The sequence below is a fragment of the Bombus affinis genome, chromosome 12 (assembly GCF_024516045.1).
Source record: "Bombus affinis isolate iyBomAffi1 chromosome 12, iyBomAffi1.2, whole genome shotgun sequence".
In the NCBI taxonomy this organism is placed as follows: domain Eukaryota; kingdom Metazoa; phylum Arthropoda; class Insecta; order Hymenoptera; family Apidae; genus Bombus; species Bombus affinis.
The window spans coordinates 4,825,441-4,843,267 of NC_066355.1; the positions used below are offsets into that span (position 1 = coordinate 4,825,441).

The 17,827-nt window shown below is 40.1% G+C and overlaps 1 protein-coding gene across 7 annotated transcripts in view; it reads right to left on the reverse strand.

The window, feature by feature from the left end:
* LOC126922495 (homeotic protein distal-less) overlaps positions 1–17,827 on the reverse strand; it is a 113,254-nt gene that overhangs the window by 78,248 nt on the left and 17,179 nt on the right. The gene's annotated exons all lie outside the window — the stretch shown is intronic.

A 17,827-nucleotide genomic window follows, 5' to 3' on the forward strand; every position in this document is an offset into this window, starting at 1 on the left:
AGCGAGCGAAAGAGGGAGAAAAGAGAAGCCACTGTGAGAGGAAGGAAGGATTCCTCGAGGGGCCCCGCGTACAACCTGTCGTGTCCGCCTTGACAAAACAGCAAAATTGCCTTGGGGGATAACGGCGGCGGCAAGCACGGTCAAGAAGAGCAAATTCTTCTTTATCAAATGGAGAAAGAAATTGCCGGCCGGAAAGCAGCAGTTTTATGAAAGCGGTGATAGACCTTTCTCACGGACAGACAGTTTCTGCTTTGAGTCAGATTGTGAATCTCGGTACAGTTCGGTGTTGGGGTAGGATTTCAAATTTCTTCAACGAGGTCTGAAATTGGGAGCTGGAAATTGTATAGAATTATACCGGGTAAAAATATGCAGAACTTGGTATGTTTTATATTATTCAATGAAGTTCAATTCAATTTATCATAGGATAAATAATAATAGATAAATTCCTTAGATACAAAAAGGCCAACTTGTATAATGAGGATTTAATTTCAAAATAAATCTTTGGAATAAGCTTCTGTCGCTATTCTTGAAAATAAATCTTTTCAAACTGGATCTTGTGCAAACGAAATATACTGTCAAGGCGGGAATTTGGAGTCAATTTTCATAAGAAATTAGGGTGTTAAAGACCAACCAACCAAAATATTGGATAGACGCGACGAAATGTGTCTTGGAGATATTTTTGTAATTTATCCGAAAAATTCTGTAGAACATGCGTGCGTAGGATAATCATTTTATAAAACTGAAAGTGAAATTTTTTCGTTCTTGAATTATTTTCTATTATCTAATCCTTCTGCATTATCGAGTTACAATACCGTATCGAATTGCGTTAGAAATGAATCTGTTTTACAACCTCGCCTTTCTATCAAAACCAGGATAATGAACAAATTAAAATTCCTCAAACAGCAATTCGCAAAATATTTGTTAAGCCTTCCAATCGCGTTCGATAACAGAAAAATGATTGAAACACAAATTACAACTTAGGAAATTCAACCTTGCGGCAATTAGACTGCTCATTGTTCCTCGAGTACGCGAACATTGCAGCTCGACCGTAGATTCATCTAAATCATTCAACATGAAGTTACACACCTAAGTAGAAGTATTCCATTGTTTACGATGTAGGAATTATCGTTTGATTTTTCGCCGTTGTACGACCATTTTGCGAGCTAGACTCTTACGTACGCTCATGAGGACTTGATGTGAATTATGCAGGTGAAGCCAGATATGAAAGCTAGGTCGCCGGGGTTCGTAGGTTCGTGGACGGCATACCGTGGTGCAGCGGCATCCTGCCTTTGTGAACGTTTTTCTACGTCTCCTCTTCTCTCTCGCTCTTTACTGCTCCATCATAGTTATTTCATTTTCTACTTACTGTGGTAACGAAACATTTGTCCCGGAATAGCATACAACTTGCCTTTGGTAGCGTTAAAAATAGTACATTCGACGATAATTACATGAAAACCCGAACTCGATTGTCCATTTATAGAAAAACCGAAGGCACTGTTGAAGGAAACTCCAAAGTCAGACATAAGTGTGTCGACGTTTCCTATGAACGGCGTTCGATAGGGGAAGATCGATGCATGCTTATATCATACGAAAAAAGAACGAAATAAATAGAAGTACGGAGGTATGGTGAAATAAATCCAGCGCGTATAAGCTTGGTGGTGAAAAGTTGTCGAGTGAAAAGTTGGTCAAACACACAAGGGGTGGTTATCCGGGATTATTTAGGAATGTTCGATCCCATTCCTCGAAAGGGTTCGTCAGATCGGTGTCACTCGCGTGTAAGTTTCTACCAGCAGCCACCAGGTCGACGTTTAACTCCTTAGTGTGGGTTGGTGTATCGACCTAGTAGAAGCATGAGTTAATAATAACAAAGAATCTGGGCTCTCATTTCGCTGTCGTTGCTCACGTCGCCGCAGAAGGGGTTCGTAATGAAACAAAGTTCTAATCGTTAGCAGGCGTGCCTATCGATCCTCATCATCGTTCCTTGTTGCTACCGGTGTATTGGTAGTGATGGTCGTGCAAGGAAAAGTTTGCCATTTAAATTGCCGGATAACTTGCCGCGTATAACTTGTACGACCGTATACAGGCTAGCCTTTGATTGTTGTACGTAAACCGAATCGAACCAAAGGAGGACTAGAATCGTCCATGTCATTCCCAATCGTTGACATCGTCTATTCTGCGGGTATATAGTATTCTACGAAAGACACGTAGTGATTTCGTGCCAACTTTTTCGACGCTAGAACTGGAAACTATAGCGTCACCGTTCGATGAAGTTCAACCGACGTTTTTGTGACGTTGACGACGATAGGATTATACTATATCAACGAGTCTTTTACAACGCGTCCATTAACATTTGTTAAGCAGATGTATTCGTAGAATGAATTCAAGAGGTTGAAGTCTCAGAATGGATGGACGAATTACTTGAATTTGAACTTTAACAATTTATCAGCGTGAGTGTATTATTTACTTGACTTGATATATGCTTTCAAGCTTTTATCTTTCTTCTCATTAGTCAAATGGGCAGCTAGTTTTAGTAAAATAGTGTTTTGTGTTTACTATCACATGAAATTCGCTATATTTTTTCAAGTGATAAAAATATATCGTAAGAGGATAGATGGTAGATTTACGCGATTGAATTCAAATTCTTCGAATCTTATTTCTGCCACTATTATCTTCATTGTGATTTTTCCAGTAAATATTGGATCCGAATACAAGTAACTTGCTTAATCTGAACGCATATTAACCGGAAAAATTCCATGAATTTCAAGTGTTTCTATCTTAAGACTCGTATTTTTTCCTGACACCGGAGAATTATTCGAAATTAAACGTAGCCAGAGCCGATATGCTTTTTGCACGCGACCATTACCAAGTTCGTGTTGTAACGACAAAACTAACGATCCGTAAAACCGATGCGACTTTGGCCACGATCAGGATCAAGCTTATCCGTAAACTTAGCATTAGGATTTTTACATTGCGTCGTTCGCGTTCTTGTAACATTGTAACGAAACGATAGTCATTCTGAGTCACGATAATATCTATCACGGAATCGTAATTAAATTTGCGTGCACGATATTAAAAATTTCATGAAAAAAGGTACTAATTTTGTAATGTTATTTTTCTAGTGTTATCATAAGAGATAATTCAATACATTTTCGAGTTAGAAAAAGAAAAAAGAGAAGACTCACGATGGTGATGATTCCTAATGTATAATTTGCAGTATTTAGATTGCCGAGGTTCGCGTACAAATTAGGACTACGTGTTCCAGGATTACGGCCTGGTTAATACGTATACCTCTTGAGAGGTAACACGATAGCACCATCGCGGCCCGATTTACAAAGAGGATCGATCGACAAAGGGCATCTGATAGAGGCTATACCGGGATCTTGCATTGAATGGATCGCGGTCGGTTCGTGGTGTGGTTTACGCGCTTCCAAACGCGAGTGGTATGATACCGGGGTGTAAGGCTGTGAATCTTTAAGCCTGACTTACACGTGCCAATTTAGAACAATCCAATACGATCGTCGAATAGTAACGAAGAAACTCTTAGTCACAAATGCTAATAATAAAAATGAGCAAATCTGAATTTTTGAAAATTTTAATTTTTCCACCTCATTATTACGTATATAGATGTTTATAACCCATGTTAGATGTATAGATGTTTTAACCCATTCGATTCTTACTTGCAATCGTAAATACTCTTACACATATTCGCAGTATGTTCGCAATATGCTCAAAATATTCCTACTCGCAAAGTAACGAGCAAATGAATTAAGGACGAAGATAGCAATTTTATGAATAATATTCTCGATATAAATCGATCGAAAGTTGGGGCTATTCTCGTTTGGAAGATTAATATTTCAGAATACTTCGTTAACAGGGTGTTTCAGGAAGAACTAGAAAAGATTACTTTTAAGTAAATCGTTATGACATCGAACAAATTGATGAAGAAAATCGAAGAGCATGATTTTCAGCGGTGTGAGGGGGGCTTAACGCGGTGGGGCCCGATCCTACGGTTTTGGAGGAAGAGTACAAAACGCAAAGGGCTCGGAGCAAAGACGAGACGGTGGGCGGGGCGCTTCTCGAGCTCCAAGGCGATCCACTCCGACCTCTACCTTCTTACTTAGAGAGATAGTAGGCGCGCATCAACGCGTTACATCTTTCATGAAACAGCAAATGAGAGTTAGAGATTGTATAAAAAGCGAAGCGATACGATGTGTGCGTATGCACGCGCGCGCTTTTACGGCCGCGTGCTGTCGGACGATTCACGGGAACAACGCAACAAACGGCAGCTGCTTGAGATACCATCAGGATCGGCGAAGCTGCTTGATTCTGACAGCACATTAAAATCACTCTTTTTTTCGGACTTCGTCCAGTTATAATAACCAACGCCCGAAATAAGTCGCGGATATTGCCAGGCGCCAACCCGCCAGTCAAGTAGACAATAATTATGGCCACAGGGCTTCTCGAGCGACACTCGTTAAGCTCGGTATAAGAAATTTGTTGTCGTGGTGGCGTTCTTAAGAACGATCGGTATTGACGTCCATAATATTGATCGGTGACGGCGAGCCGTTTTTATCAGGAGAATACGTGGAATTACATACTAGGTTTTGCTGTTGTGCAAAGCAAAAAGATTTGATTTAACGGAAAATTCAAAGTAATTTTTTTATAAGAATAGTTAAAATTCATAAGATTGGGAATTTTTATTAGGAGAACACGTGGAATTATGTACTAAGTCTTGCCATTGTGCAAAGAAAAAGATTGGATTTAACGGAAAATTCATAGTAATTTTTCTTATAGGAATAGTTAGAATTTATAAGATTGCGCGTTGATCGTGAATTTCACGATTCGAGACGTGGAAATTTAAAACGATATTTTAAAATTCCAAGCACGAAGATTCGAATCCAACGAATCGAAGATTTGAAAATACAAGCTGAGGGATCTGAAGGTTTAAATACGAATCTAAGAAATCGAAAGTTCAGATACAAGCGAAAAGATCCAAAGGTCGAATCCAAGTTGGAAAATTCAACATTCCTTCTGTAACATGTCACACATGATGACAGACACGAGTCTATCATCGGTGAGTTCTTAGCATCATCCGACAGCATTCATATCGACATTTCGAGTAAACAGCGCATCGATATTATACTCGAGATATTTCTTAAGATATTCTAAAGGTTAATCTCGTCGGCGATATCATGATATTCTCGTTAGATAACACGCACTACATATCAAACAGCGTTCATATCCAATGTCGGGTCGGCAAAAAATCTTGACGATTGCCGATGATGTCTAGACGATTCAAATTCAACAAACATCGCGCGTTCCTTCATCGAATATTTGTTCTTGACGAAAATTGACGGGCATATCACCGCGATCAGCAGGATCGTGATGGCAAACAGGATTCGACGGAGTTGTTGCAAAAGATCTGGCGAAGTGCTGCACGTCTCTGGTAAGAAGAAGACGTCGGTGAATCGATCGATCGGCGATCGATGCCGATTGAGACGTTCCTCGGGGTGCAGCGATGCCGCCTCGTTCTTTTTATTCTTCCTGAGCTTTGTGTGCAGAAACGGATTGACGAACGATGTGTCAGCGGTGACAACTGGCGCATGCGCACCCTGAATACAAAATGAAGCGGACGTTTGGTTGTCCGATCGGCTTCTGCGCCAGCTCGCCCCAAGCCCACGTGTCTTTGCCTGCTCGATTTTTATAATGTACCGAATGAATAATCGATGCCGTGGCGGACGATGGCGAATTCATCGGTCGACACATTTGTCATCGCCTTCGGAATCTAGCGACACTTTCTTCGAGAGACGAATCAGGTTCCTGAATGGCCGAGCAGCCTGGTTTCTTTTGTTAGAAAAAAGAGACTGAGAATTTAGGCGAAGAAATTAATTAACTATTAACTACACAGAGAACGAGGTAAACTAGGATTGTCTTGAAGCAAACCTGTTCAATAGCTACGGATTATTTTTTACACCACGTGAAATTCGAAGGCACAAAACAAGATCCTAAAGAAGCTTGTGTTTTTTTTTTGTATTTTCCGACAAATGACAGGCAAAAATTAGTTAATTGCACGAAGCAAGTTATAAACTGGTTTATATTTAATATAAAATTTAACGTAACGTATAAAGTTCAAAGTAAATGGACTGTACTCGCTACCGTGTTAAGAAAAAGGGAAGGAGATAATAAGAAAGAAAGAAAAAAGTTGAATGAAGAGATCATCGTGCAGAGGAACTGGTCGCGTTTGACTGCAGATGCTCATTTTCCCTTTGAGATACTATACAGATACCGCGTTTTTTCGTTCAATTAACGCTGTTTCCGGAAACCATTGCCTGCACCACTGATCGCTGAGTATAAATCGACTAAAAAACGAAATGTATTCACACGAACCGCGAAATCTATATTCGGGCTAATTTGTTTCTTGCTGCGTTGAATAAAAGCCATATGCTTAGACCGATAAATTGAATCGATATACATAGCTTGTCAATCAAGGTCGTGCCTCGCCTCACGGAAATTCTCACAGTAAAAATAAAACGTCACGTAACTCGTCATTACGTAATAGTACACCTGCTTGCCCAATGATCCAACAAAAACAGCTGAGCTGCAATCTTCGAAATATCCCTCGAAATACGCCTTTCATCCCTATTCATATAAATTAGTCGATAACCACCCATCTAATTAATCGAATATAATATCGTACATCGTTAAGCGAGTATGTCTCGTAGACTTTATTTTTGTTACTTGTTTTTGTCACTTTACTTTACATCTCGTCACCTTACATTGAACTCAACCGTTTTATGACATTTTTTAAAACAATACAGTTTCTTGCTCTATTTGAGGTTTAAATTGAATGCATTAATTAAGTGTTTATATCGTTGTCGGCTAGTTTTAAAAAAGGTTATTCATTCGAATGATATTTCATAGAGTAAACAATACTGCAAGAATTGTAAGATATGGAGGACAATAGTCATATTACGATTAACATGTAATCGATCATTTTATTTAAATACAAATATTTAAACATTTAATAAGTAAAAGGTGTAATAAAGAATTGTATTGTGGGTTATGTACACATTCATGTATTAGTAATCCTAATTTAACGATGTGTACATTTCAGATTACCACGAAAAGAAAGATTTCTAAGCTCTCATAAACATTACCTTACCAATATATAAGACTTTAATAGTGCAATATAAATTTGTCTACGCCAACCAACGAGGTAACAAAGAGTGTCTTCACACAGCAGAGAGTAGGTGAACATCTACGGAGGTCGGCACCTTCCGAGACCGGGATAGGGTTGTAAAACGAGGCCCGGCCCGAAGCAATGCCGCAACTATGCGGTACATAGGGTCGCCTTGGCGGCAATAGAAGGAAGGGACGAGAAGCTTGTGTGCAACGGATCGACGGATAAGTGGAAAGGGGAAGCAGAATGAAGAAGGACGGGGAGAGACACGAAGGGGAACCGCCATGAAACAAACGAATACCGAAAGGGCTGACCTGCAAGAGTGACTGGGAACGATAGCGAAAGAGAGTTGCTCGGTTGTCGCGGCAGAGAGAAGGGTGAAGGAGGTGGATGCAGAAGAAGAAGAAGAAGGCGACTCGGAGTAAGAAACCGAGAAAGCAAAAGCGCGGGGACGCTGCCACTTCAAACGACCCGCGCATTCGTCCTCCCTCCACTACTTCGTGGTGGTTGCCGCGGGAGTAGAACGGATTACGAAAGAGCAAGGGAGACAGACGAAGAAGGAAAAGGACGTAATGGTGAAGGAAGGGGCTGCCAGGACGACTACTCTGGATTCCTATAATTGTTCATTTTTGCAAATTCCCGAGTTTTTGCCCGGTTAGCCCGGGAGTTCGGTAACCCCAAGGCGATCCAACCGTTTCGTGGCTCTTGGCCCGGCGTTTTCGATGTCACTTTACAGCATATCTGTGGCTCGTTCAAAGAGAGTTTCTGGGTTTGATGTTTTGTTATTGAATGACTCAAAAGATATCTTCTGAAATACAATGGCTATGAAGGGTATTTAAAATTTGGACATCCCCCTATTTTTCAATAGTGGCCTTTTTTTTATTTAATTCTCTATATATTCCATTTTCATTATGTAAAATTTGCATAGTCGGTGGAAGGTACTAGCAGATGACACGAAATTTAATATATTTGGACGGAATTTGTTTGTTTTTAATTAATCAATTAATTGATTCTTGTGGATATTTGATTTGATAAATTAGAAGAATTAATGTAACACAATAAATAACTGTAATATAGCAACGATAATTATATCTTAATATTAAGACTGTTTCCGATATTGAAGGACTATCTGATTATCTTATATTCAATTGTAAATCACTATAATGTCGAATCATTCTGCATATTGACATAAGAAGATCGATATAATAAGTATGCTGCACATGGTTGTTAAATCCCTTCAGGGAAGAATTTATTCAACTCAGAAACAGATCATTGTTTCTCGGTTCATTTATATGTATTTATTTAAAACATATGTATTGAACACAGAAGAATAGCACACACATATTGCTATTACATCTGCATCGTTTAGAATCATGATTAGATTGAATAAAAAATCGGAACACACACATATATAAAAGCATCCTTAAAAAACAAGTAGCGTATTAATTGCCAATAGACATCGAAGAAATGAACAAATATACAACATATCCTATCAATCATGAAAGATATCGATAGACAAATGCTCCTTCCACGATTTCGCGCAAAACGCATAATTCGATCGTTAGGGTGCCATTAAAACTTCCCCAGAACGTTCCCACCGACCTCGACACGAACTTCTCTTCTTCTCCTTCTTCTTCTTCGTTTGAAATCCTTCCTAGAAGTCGTAGAACGTTGAGGTGATACTCGCAACTGACCCGATACTAGTACGCTCGCGTGCGAATCGCGAACTGGGACGACTCGTTACCGGCAAGCAGAACTCGCGAGTCTTCTCTTTTCCGTTTGTCTTTCTGTATGAAGCCAATATAGCATGGTTTCGTGGAATTCCCTCGGTGAGAAAACGCAAGATAGTTGGAAGCTTCGAGTAGGAGGGTCGTGAAGCTTCCAAGGGGAAAGAAATCTCGGAGGAAAATTATAGTTTTCACGTCACGAAATCTTGCCTTCTCCGTCGCTTTTCTTCTTGAACTTTATGGAATTGATGACTTAACTATAGTCTCTATGGAACTGTAATTTTCTTATAAAGCGATAGAACTTTGTATGAAAAGTTCGAATTGTTATCTTGCCAATTATCAGGATCGTAAAAGGATTTGAGAAGAAATTTTCAAATTTCCCCCCTCCCCCCAAAAAAATCAGTTTATCGAAATACTCAACTATGATTACTCTTTGGCCTACTATATATTTACATTAGGAAAATTTGAGAGAAATACGTCATGTTCCGCCGCGCAATACATCTCCACTCTATCCCGCCCGGCTTGACAGCCAACGGTCTACGTGCCATCCTTCGAACCCCCCATAGGCCTAAGGACTCACCATAAAGTTGAAATCCTAACTGCATTGTTCGCACATATGGTTTAAGTTAATTTGTTTGCCCGAAAAAATTTTCTAATTCTAGAAGTGTTTTCGGCCGGTTTTTAGAAAGGTCCTTGGATTTATTACGCCCTCTTAAGAATTACGGAGAAGGTGGGTAGTGACCTAACGCAAAAAGCGGAGATCTACCTAACGGAAAATCCGAGTTTTTTCATAAACAATGTCGTCTAGGACCCACGTTGCTAGGAAGCTTCTTCCTCCTATCTTCCTTCCCAACATTGGTCATAACCAATCGGCATTGCGGATCATTGCCTTCACTTTCCTAACTAAAAATGTAAGCAACGAATTCTTCGTTCAAAGAGCACACCCATACCGAGCTTTCCTCCGTAATCACATCAGAACAAACTTCAGAGTTCATATGTTCCTACACGTCATATGAATGAAATGAAATCCAATTTAAGGTTTATGGTACAGCGTACACCGAAGTATTTATCCTTATTTCAGAAAATTTCCATTTTCCACTAGAGTCTCTATTGGCAAAAGGAAAAATACATAGTGTAGATTAGCATTAAAAGATGCAATTGTAATTAGTCTAATTATTCTAAAAAGAATATGAATCGTTTCAATATTATCAAATATAAAAATACCTTGCAGAAGTATAGAAGTACGGATAGTTCTATGATTCACCCGAAGTGCAACGCCTCAGGGTCAACCTTGTACCATCTTCTTCTTCTTCTTACACGACAACTTTGAAACGCTAAAAAATTCCCTATTTTGCACACTAATGAGAAAAAGCCTGTCGATACATGATGTTGCCCGAATTCTTAGATCCCTTTTCGATCCTGCGGATCGTGCGCGAATGCCAAGAGAGAGGGCTCGGATTTACCGGCGAAATGTTGGATTTATTAGATCGAGATACGCGTGGGCGTGCCTGGACGTGCCCCCCTGCCCACCCCTTTGGCCTTACCGTTAGCTACGTGCACGAGAGACTCTGCGAAGCTCGCGATGCACAAGCCAAACTAACCTAGACACATCGGAGAAGAGCACACCACGAGCAGAAGGAACACGCACACGCGTAGGTTGAGCCGAGAAAGTGAAGGAGGATCATCGCCAGCAGACGTGGCTTGATGAAACTTTGAAACTCCTTCCTCGAGACGTTGTTGTTGCGCGTCGTTCTAGGAATCGAGAGAAAAAGAGGGAGAGAGGGACGTAGGTATCGTGAATTCGATCGTCGGCGCCGAACGATGATTTATGGACGAGTAGAGCGAGAAAGAGGGTGAATTCGTAAGAACGAACGACGAGGACGAGGAAGAAAAACGGAGGAGGAAGAAGAAGAAGATCGAAGAACCGAGGGAAAGCAATATGGAATCGAACCCGCGGTGGGGTTACTATACTATCGTCGATGGAGATCCATACTAGTCGTGGGAATCGTGAATCATCCCCCTTGGACGAAGAAAACGCGTGGAAGCCTCTTTCTCTGTTTGAAAACATTCACCGCAATGGTCGAAGGAATAGTCAAGTGACGATGGTGGATTGCGTGTCGTTAACACGAAGCGTTAACGAGATGCGTAATGTCGGGAAAGAGGCGAGAGCGGAAGTCTAGTGCCTATGGTTCTGCCTGGCCTGTATGTGGTTATATGGAAGGGAAAGTCCATGCAGGGTAGCACGGTAGGAAGAGAATGTCGAGACCTAACTACGACCTATCTAAGACCGATTCACCAACACACAAGAGCGGTACTAGAGGAAGCCTTTTCCTTTACCTCCTGGCGGCAAGCAACGCCGCTGCAACTCGCCAGGTTATTTACAGCTTCTTGGCATGGAGGTGAGCTCTCGCAGAGCCCGACCACTGCCAGCAAGAAGGAAGTAAGGATGATTTATATCCGCTGCTACCAGTGCTGCTCCCAACCCGCGATAATACCAATCATTATCATCGCTTAATAACAGGCATTACTGCCAACATTGAAATAATGTGTGTGTACCCCAAGCTGGCTCAGCCATGGCTGACCCATTCCTACACCATCGCGAAAGATACTCCCTTTCTCTCTCTCTCCCTCTCTCTCTTCCTCTCTCGCGATCTTTTCTACTTCCATTCTTCCCTTGTCGTTTCTTTGTTACACACGATCTTCACCACCACTATCAACATTATGCTTTAACATCGCCACCTACTCTTTCTTCCTGTTTCTCTATGAATCTCATGGACTGACGTACATATATATATACGTGGGTATACAGGGGGCACAGAGGATTTTCGCACAGACGATCTTCGTACAGAGGATCACGGGTTGATATCGTAGGCTGAGGCGCCCTTTTTACCATAAAGTTGGTCAGGTGCAAGAGCGCGCGCCACAAACGAAACGCATTGCGCCGCCGGTGATCTTCCTGAAAGATCTTCGAAGAAGGCGGGGAACGGGAGGAGGCTTTCGTTCCCTTCTTGGTGCAGGGATTCCTCGCACGAGGGAGGAAGGAAGAGGGCGCGCTTCTGCCGGTCGAAACCCCTCGAGCCTGTTTTGCGCGAATTCTTCTCGACTCCGCCGTGGTTCTCCAACCCGAGGGACCGCGTTTGCTCATCTCCTACGTCCAGATATTTTTAGTTTCGGCATCGTAATAATTTCTCAGAAAGTCGAACGCGCTTTCTTTCACCCCCTCGTTCACGCTTTTTATCAAGGTCGGGGTGAAAAGTTTACCATTTGAAGAATTATGAAGTTAAAAAAGAAATATAGAATCGTATGGAAGATACAGGAGCATAATTTCTGAGGTTAATAAAAGGCGACGCTGTGATTCTTGTTTAATTACATAGAAGGCATGTTTATTCATCATCCCTGAATTGAACCTTCTTTATGATTACACTCATTAACCTTCAATTGGTATGGTGAAATGCTGGTTACGTAACCAGTGGGGTAGTGTCAATGTGATAAAAGAAGTAGGTTAAACGTACGCTTTATCTAGCCGGCCATACCATTGTGCTCGTGTTAATGTCTGTTCTATAACTTGCTATTAGTTTCTGTGTTGAAGAAAGAATAGAAAAAGGTCAAAATTCTATGCAACTGTTTCGAATTTGTCTAATGTAACTTGTCAGAAATCATGATATATAAAATTCCACGTTACTATTTTATTATGTCAGTATGACTTCTTGAGTCACGGCTTCTCCACTAAAAGACTAATATATCCGAAATATCAGCAATTTTCAACATGTAAAAAAATTAACCCTGTAACTGAGTTTGCTTTAAAATGTCACAATTACTCGATAAAATTATATCGTTTAATAAGAATTTAAAAGATTGTTTTAACTCTTCTTTTGATAATAAGCAACAGACATGAATATTTAATTTTATATTTTATTAGAAGCTTGCAAAATCCAAAGACTGTTGGCTAAATTGTAAAAGAAGCCATCATTTTTCACTGCTAAATTGTTGAACAATGAATAATTCTCTGCTTCGAACCAACTTCAATTCCATGAAGACTTCGCGTTTCTTAATCACACCACTTTTCTAGTGAACCTATCAACGATCTAATTTTAGAAATCGAATGAAAAAAAAAAGAAAATAATTTAAATTCTATCGAACTGTTGCAAGTCTGATCACGCATATTTAGACAAGAAATCGTCGATATCGTTATTATAGCGGAAAAAAAGAGAATCTTCGAAAAGCTTGAAGAAATCACGGTGTACAAGCGACCAGAGTATTGGGCGAAATAAAAGGCGCCCCTCATTCGTGGCGCCCCTCATAACTCGTCGACACGGTGGCGCTAATTTTCGCGTGGTGTACTAAAAAAATCGTGGCGGACTGGCGTTTCTGCAAACATCGAACTCGTCTGCCGGTAATTATTGGTATTTGAGGCACTGTGGGAGGTCCCGCGAGGCACGCCAGCTCTTTCGATCCACGTACATGAACACGCCGCTGCGTGAAAATAATTATCGGCCTTCTCCGGTTCTTCAAGAGTCCGGACCTGCCATCGGTGAAGAGAGAAAGAACCACGTCAAGGGGAAGGGGGATACCTTGGCAGCCATCGATAAAGGAAAGACGAGTTTCCGCCACTCTTTTACCTTCCTTTTCCTTTCTCCCGATTGGAAAAATGCGATCGCCTTTTGTTTCTTTTCCACACTATGCTTGCATTTTATTTTTGGCACTTTAAAATTCGAACGTGATAGAAAATAGTTTTGTTAGATTTTCATTTGATGCATTTATGAAAAATTGAAAGATACAGGAATTCGCAGAACGCAGATCGACATGCAGACAGAATGCAAAAATTACACGTTTGGATATGGAATAGTCGAAGTGAGAATATCGTGGGGAATTTGTATTAATATTTTCATAAAGTCCCGTTCAATAATTGCAGATTTGTAATCGCAGATGGATAATCGCGTAAGTCCTACAAATGGATAAATTTTCTTACGATTGAAAACACCAATTACTAAAAAGCTTTTCTATCCCCGCAATAACAAGAAGATTGAAATGTCGTGTTGTATCCATCCAATTCAACCGAAACGACAGTCGTCACGAACCTTAAACTCTTCATTGTGATCCACGGAGCCACAGAATCGAATAATTCGTTTACAGTTAGTGGAAGTTTCTTTATCAGTGAGAGACAGCTAGCAGAAATTCCACTGTTCGTGTTAATATTTGCTCGGTCGCGGGAAAAAAGAGTTGTGGTCGCGAGATTCGACAGAACCGTAAAACGTTTGAAAGAGAAAGATTAACAAGAGCCGGTGGTTAAACGGGAGGTGGAAAAAAAAGTAGGCAATTACTTCAAGGATAAAGATTTGCTCGGGTTTTACAGGCGTAATCGCAAATCGCCGCGGCGGATTTATTTTATTTTTATTTTTCGGCCCATTGAACACTATTAATTACCTTCGATATTTTCCATCACGGGGAACGGAGTAGCGCGACATGATTACGTCAAGCGTGTATGACACGCGTGAAACGCCAGGCGAAACAGTGCACGAGTTTCGTAGCCTGGGCAGAAAAACTAGTATTACTAGATTCGCTTTTTTATTAACCGGGAACGGTTAAATGTGTTTCCCTGACGAGGACAAAAAGTAACGCGCGATTGAAGGCATCAAATATTAACAAGAACGTCGAACGGCAGTGGCTGATAACGAGCGTGAAATTTGTCTTTCGTGAAAAAGGAACAGACTGCTGGTGCTTCAAATAAAAAATCAAGAAATTTTATCGAGTAAAGTATTATTTCAAGCATAAATTCATTTCTAGCTGGTATCACTGTGATATCGTACCAAGGTTGACAAGATGCACGATTTATAAACGTATGAAACGTATGCGAAAGAAAACTCGACTATTAAAGCAATATTTATGTGGAACGTTGATCGAGTAAAAACTGTCGGGTATATCTGGGTGAAGGAAAGTACACAGCAAGCCCGAAGACGTATGATTATAGCGACAACGCAGGCCATTAGACAACGGAAACATCAATCCTGTAGCGCGTTGCATCGTGTACGACAACTTTCGTCGAATCCGAGGGAAAGTTTAAACCGTGTCGTTGCCGACGACGATGCTGTCGCCGGACATCGTACAATAAAACAGCCTGGACACGAATAAAGGGATGCGCATACGCATAAAGCGATTCAAACGTACCAACAGTGACTATAGTGATTCGTTGCGAGCCTCGTTTGGAGGAACAAATTACTCGTTTCCTCTCATCGATGTCCTATTCGAAGGATTGTTATTGAAGAATTATAGGCTGATAAGTATTTTCAAAACATCTCTTCCGTGTCTGCAAATTCTATTAATTATTTCTGTACTAATATTTTATAAGATGATGTGAGCGTTATTTTGGCTTTTGTGTACCAAATCAAAGGAAAGCAAATGTTTTTACTTAACCATAGAATTCTTTGAAGACTCTTATAAAAGAGATTCATATTAGAAAAATTCGTCACAAGAAGAATCTTCGTTTTCTTTTATTTTTCTGATTTAGGATATTCAGATGAACCAGCGAAAATTGTATTTTTTCAATAATGAAAAATTAGCTGTTAATAATTGATACGAACTAGACACGGGCTATAATCTATTGATCGCATTTAAGTTTTTTCACAATTATACGCAATTTTCATTACTATTAAAAATTTTTGCAATTTTAGAAATTTCATCACTGTTGAAATCTCCAGTTCCATTATAATTCTCTAGTTTCCAAGCCCAAAATGTAGCTCGAAAATACTTCTTTCGACAGTGATGCTTTAACGAATGCAGAACAAAAAATAGATAATGCAACGGGTTAACGAGCCATGTTAGATAACAAGGCCAGGCCGGAATAAAATTGAATTAAACAATGTCGTGCACGATTCACGTGGATCACGGGTGGATGTACGAAAATACACAAGGGCGCGCGTGTGGTCGCACACGAACGTTCCGCGGAATAATAAGTCGTGCCATGCCGCGGATCGCGTGCCACGCCGCGAAACTTTCCCATTTGTAGCCGGTGGTCGACAGATACAAGCCGATAGCGAGACACGTCGCGTCGGTCTGCAGCCTCTATTAGTTTTATTGCGAGAATACACCGATAACGCTACCGAGAGGCTGGCAAACGGGGATGGCGGAACGTAACGCGGAGACAAGAAGTTTTATTCGTCGAACATATCCTTATTTTGACACGCACGTACGTAACTACCGCGTCGATCAGATAATAACGCGATAAGCTGCGTCGATATCAGTTACTTTGATAGAAAATAGGAAGAAGCACGAGATTGGGAGGATGGAGAGAAAGATTAGAGCGAAGAGGAGGAAAGCTGCTTAGATCGAAGGAAAGAAAAGCAATGAATCGGTTAATCGGTTTCCTTGCAACTACCATGGTAGTTGTTTTATGTCGAGTACGATTCAATACGATTTTCAGATGAATTGGTTGCCTTTTAAGGATATAATAACTAAACTTCGATTTCTGTTCGTCATACGGATTTATTAGGATTCCAGGATATTGAGATACTTTATTTTTTAAGAAATTATATTACATATCTGAGATTTTAGTTTCAGATACTATGTTGAACAAGAAATTCCTAATTCTTAATTCTTCTTTTCATCATATTACTAAGGTAATAATATATAATAAATTAGTACCGTTATATATATATACACTGAATTATGTTACAATCTGATACATACTACTACATTATATTCACAGAATTGATGTGTTAATAGTTACTGAGAAATATAAGGTCTATTAGCTTTTACTATGTTGTCGCGTTTTTCATCAAGTTTGCATTACCTCCTTTATAAAAACTTCGTTATTGGACTCCTTCGCGGAATTTGAATTTTCTCCGTTCAAATAATTTTGCAACAATTTTAATCACGTAGTGCCAACAACAGATCAAATGAATATAGCGAATGCAGCATAAATATCATCAGCATAAAACTATCACACGACGCATTTTTGTCTTTTTTTGTTAACAAAATATTGACAACTTGTCAAGATACTATGAGTATGAAACTATGAAACTAAGTAAACTATGAAAATAGAAGAATAAATTGTAAATACGAGATTCAGAAGAATTGTGAAAAAATGCCAGAGTTGTGCCAGGTAGTTTCTTTCACGAGACAAACGGGTAAATATTAATTACTATTACCATACGAACCGCCTAATGCCGTGAAAGACAATGCGGCTGACATTCGCGTCCAAGCTGGCGCACCACTTTCACGCGGCCGTCGCCAAACACCGGGGCTGAACAAACGGTATTCGCCTAATGATTCATACGCGAGTCCGTCCAGCAGAATCATCAATTATATTCGAGCCATTGTTCCGCGACTAGAGACCGGGCCCCCATTATCTAATACATCTAACCTACAAAACTCGTAGCTACGTCGAGCCATACTCCGCCATAATCGAGTTCTACCACGAGTCCACCTTTAAATCTGATAATAAACGTCGAACAGAAAGAGAAAGAAACGGTAATATCGTACAACTAGTTATATAAAACTCCTAAATCAAGTAAAAAGTTCAGGGACAAAGTTCTACTGCTTACAAATCGACTTATAAGAATTTTCATCTGATTTTCATGTTTGATTTATAGCAGGCGATCGAGACGGTAATTATTAATTAATTAATGGTAATAAACATTGAACAGAAAGGAAGAGAAATATTCTGTAGCTGTATAAGGTTTCTAAATCGAATAAAAAAAACTCACAGACAAAATTTATCTGATTGTGAATCGATTCATAAGAATCTTCATTTGAATTTTACGTTTGATTTATAATGGTTGATCAAAATATAATAAGAGTCATTAATTAATCGTTTCATTGTTCCTTGGCGAGAAACTGAGTTCGTTATCTGTAGTCGATCGGTATTGATAAGTACAGACGAAAGGCTCGCCAAAGTAGCACCGGAGGCATGTGTACGACGCCA